Here is a 4,696-nt window from a genome sequence, read left to right on the forward strand (position 1 = left end):
TATATATATATATATATATATATATATATATATACATGAATATATAGGTACAGGATGTCACACACGGTGCAAGTAACATGAACTACGTAAACAAACGAGGGAAAAATGAGTGAAACAGGTAAACATGGAGAAGGGTCCTTTCTCTGTGTTTACTTGTCCTGCTTTCCATTTTTTCTCGTTGTTTACGAATTTCACTCGTTTTACCCCCGTTCGTTTACGTATTTCATGTTATTTGTACCGTTGGTGACGTCCTGTACCCAAATATGTATGTATGTGTGTATATACATATTTATACACACACACACACACACACACACACACACACACACACACACACACACACACACACACACACACACACAGACATATATATATATATTTATATATATGATCAGGAGTGACTGTGTGGTAAGTATCTTGCTTACCAACCACATGGTAGGATCTTTACTTTGCTGTAGATGCCATCACTTATAAAACTTGCCAGTTTTTCCAAGTGGTCAGGCTTGTTCATCACCACTGTAGCATTTCCCTTCTGTGCTGGAAGTATCATGATGGAATTGTCACTCTGCTGTATTCTTATTGCGAACGTTTCTTCCTTAGTGATGTTTGGTTTGGGAAATTTTGCTTTTTCTAGTACCTGTGTCACTTTCCACTTTAGTTCATCTCCCTGAGCTTTTGGTATCTTTATGGCTATCTCTTCAATAGGGAATATTATGTCCAAGTATGGAATGCGCTTGATAGTTGTCGCAAAGTTGAGGCCTTTGTTCAGTACTGCTTCTTCAGAGCTTTCTTGATGTCGGCTACTTAGATTAATTACTGCTTTCACAGATGGGTGACGGACCTTAGTATTCATTCTCTGACCTTTTAGTTTCATAAACTTCTTAATTTGGCGTGTCTTCCCCATTTCAAATTCTTTTATGTATGACTTTTCTAGACCTTGTTGGATTCTATTTCGATCATCATCTCTGGTTATTTTCCAAAGTAATGAAGATAACTTCTCTTTGATTTCGTTATTTAATTGATGTTTTTTCTAACGGTTGTAATGGATCTTCTCACGGGCGAGCGCATGTCCTGCCCTTTCCGCTACTCTTCTAGCTTTATATGAATCCATTGGTGTCATTATATTCAAGCCAGGTGGTATTAGCTTTGAGTTTCTACATCTACACAGGAAAGTTAGATGGTTTGAAAGACGAGCTAGTTTTTGATGGAGTTTCTCTATATATTTCCATTGAAGTCTAATGTCGGCTCCGTACCGATTAAATAATACAGTCCTGTATTTAAGAGATGAGGAATTATGTACATTATTTACATTATTTCCAATCGATGGATATTTGTCCTCATCTTGTTTGTTGTTAACACAACGTTTCGGATGATATACCCTCCAGCCTTCATCAGGTGTTTTGGGGGAAATTTCGAATCTGGGTTCTCATTCCTAAGGTATTTTTCGATGTTGTTGTTGTTACTATTATTATTATTATTATTATTATTATTATTATTATTATTACATGTTCCTCTACCCTTATTTTGAGGGGACGACATGTTTCGCCTTTGTAAAACCTAGCACACTCGCATGAAATAGATTACACGCAGTTCTTAGTCATATTTTTGTTCAATGTGTTGATATGTATGAAATGAAATTACAAAAATCCGCTTTCATATAAATGTCTTCGTATCATAATCTAATTGAAAATATATTTGTTTATGTAATCATAAGATACACACACACACATACATAGACACACATTATAAATTAAAATGCAGGTAAAGTGAAAGGTAAAAGATGTTATCTTATATGTTTACAGTTGTTTCATCATCCACATTCAGTTACACCAGCGCCGCCAACAATATCTTGCATACAAATTGTATACACTTTACAAAAGCCTTACGTAAATGTATGCATACATATATATGGTCACTTCAGAATTTTAATTACTATTATACAATCCCCAGTAGTAACTGCCGTGAGCGGTGACTTTAAACATTACACTAAACTTCACAACTGTCTTACCTGACGGCTGGATTCTCTGCGGAGAGTTTGCTACGAATTCTGTTTGATTCTTTGTATCTCTGTACACATATATACATCCGTACATACATATGCATACAAATGCATACATACATATGCATATATATATATATATATATATATATATATATATATATATATATATATATATATATATATATATGAATTTTACAAATTACTCCATCCAACATTGTAGCAATCTCAATATACATATTCCAGCTTATAATTATTTTATAATTAACATTTTCTAATGACGTCATTCATAAATAAATTATAGCCTTCATTCTGCCCTCTAAATTATTAACTTAATAAAAGCATTTTACTCTTCAGTTCTTGTTGTTGACGTTGTAGCAGTAGTAGTAGTAGTAGTAGTAGTAGTAGTAGAAGCAGCAGCAGCAGCAGCAGCAGCAGCAGTAGTAGTAGTAGTAGTAGTAGTAGTAGTAGTAGTAGTAGAAGTAGCAGTAGTAGTCATAATAGTTGTAGTTTTTATTGTTGCTGTTGTTTTTATTGTTGTTCTTCTTCGTCTTCTTCGTCTTCTCCTCACCCTCATCCTCTTTCACTTATTACACCACATCTTCCTCTTCTTTACTTTCCCCACTACAACCACCGCGGCTATCACTACCATCGTCATTTTCACCATCATCATCATCATCATCATCATCGTCATCGTCATCGTCATCGTCATCGTCATCGTCATCTTCTTCTTCTTCTTCTTCTTCTTCTTCTTCTTCTTCTTCTTCTTCTTCTTCTTCTTCTTCTTCTTCTTCTTCTTCTTCTTCTTCCTCTTCTTCTGCTGCTGCTGCTGCAACTTCCTCGTCAATATATTACAACAGTCTTGGGTTACCATAGCTGAAGATTTCACGCCGATGTACTGAGCTGCGGAAGTGCGTACAGCGTTGATTTCCTGTCACCTCTCTCGGATCGCCACCGCATGTCAACAAACACACAATTGTTGAAGCCTTGCATCACTCTGTTGACTTCTTCGCAAAATTGCTATTGATCTTCAGCCCTAGGTCAGCACTGATCAGGAAAACATATACTCAAGTACATGTCAATCGTAACCATAGGTCCAGGTATAGTACATAATGAGAGATACTATGCTTTGAATCTACTCACTGAGAAATAATCATCATTGAAAATATGCGAAACATTCATACGTTGTTAAGTTGTCCGTAGGACCAGCTTAAGGTATCCTGTAACTCGTACAGTTTCCCGAGATGGCATTTGCTTCAGAAGAGTTCGTTATGATAGATTTCCTTTTATTTATTATTTGTCCTAGTCAATGGAATGCAGCCATGCTGGAATATTGTGTTGAAGGGTTTTAGTGGAACAATTCGACCCCACCGATCTTATGCTTAGTTTTCAAAAGTCTGGTACTTATGCTATCTGTCTCTTCTGCCAAACCGCTAGTTTCCGGGAACATAAAAGAATCAAAATCGGTTGGCAAGCGGTGGCGTCCTTAATACGCTCTGTACGTGCAATTCAAGTAACACAACATATATGTGTATACACACGCTCATTCACAAACACTCGGCATACACACTCGCACGACAAACATCTGTTGCTCTACACACACACACACACACACACATACATACACCACACGCATATATACACACACACCCTAAAATGCACACACACAGACATATCTATAGGTTTGGTGATGCAAGCAGAAAACTAGAGCTCAGATCATTTTTTTAAAAATTATTAATAATCAGCAGAAATTACAGTGACGGACGTGCCAAGAGTTTCGTGCGTTGGTACTCATCAAGTGTAAATGTACGAAACTTTCAGCCCTTGACCCTCTGTAAAATCAGTCAGTCATGATTAATAATAATTTTTACTACTGTAGGCACAAGGCCTGAAGTTTTATGGGCCGAGGTATAGGCTATTATATCGACCCTAGTGCTCAACTGGCACTTACTTCATCGACCACGAAAGGATGTAATGCAAAGTGGCCACTGGCGGCATTTGAACTCAGAATGTAGAGGTCGACAAAATGCGGTTAAGCCCAACACCTTAAATTTTTGGAGGGTAATGAAAACGCTTTAAACATCCCGGAAAACGTCATCGCCAAAACGGACGAGAGTAAAAACATTTTGGGACTGATTTGAATCAATATTTTTCCATTATTGGATTTATTCATTTGATTGATGTACAAATGTAATAATAATGAGAATTCCTTGCGATCATAATAGAGCGGTGACGGAATTTGACAAGTTCAGTAAATATAAAGACTTGCTAATAGAAATTGAAAAAAATCTGGCATCTCAAGGCGACTACCGTACCAGTGATTGTAGGATCTCTAGGAATGAAAAAAGGGGTACTGAAACCTAATTGAAAAATGATACGAGGCTTACCATCCCTACAGAAAGTGCAAAAAATCGTGTTAACTGGAACGCCTCATGTACTGAGAAGAGCATTGTCGCTGTTAAATCAACATCCCTTCATGAATTTATTTATCAATTAATTTTTTTTTAAATACGTATTTTACCTGTGAATTTGCGTGTGTAAACTGGGAATGCTTACAATGAGCTTCTCTGCCCTAGGTGTACGGAAAACACTCGGCGAGAAATGGAAGAAAATTAGAAGAAAGAATAAAAACAACAACATAATAATAATAATAATAATAATAATAATAATAATAATAATAATAATAATAATAATAAT

At 36.2% G+C, this 4,696-nt stretch overlaps 1 long non-coding RNA gene across 1 annotated transcript in view; it reads left to right on the top strand.

Annotated features, from left to right (window-relative positions):
* Positions 1-4,696, top strand: part of LOC106870538 (uncharacterized) — a 148,368-nt gene that overhangs the window by 55,345 nt on the left and 88,327 nt on the right. The gene's annotated exons all lie outside the window — the stretch shown is intronic.

Source organism: Octopus bimaculoides, chromosome 25 (assembly GCF_001194135.2).
Source record: "Octopus bimaculoides isolate UCB-OBI-ISO-001 chromosome 25, ASM119413v2, whole genome shotgun sequence".
Lineage (NCBI taxonomy): Eukaryota > Metazoa > Mollusca > Cephalopoda > Octopoda > Octopodidae > Octopus > Octopus bimaculoides.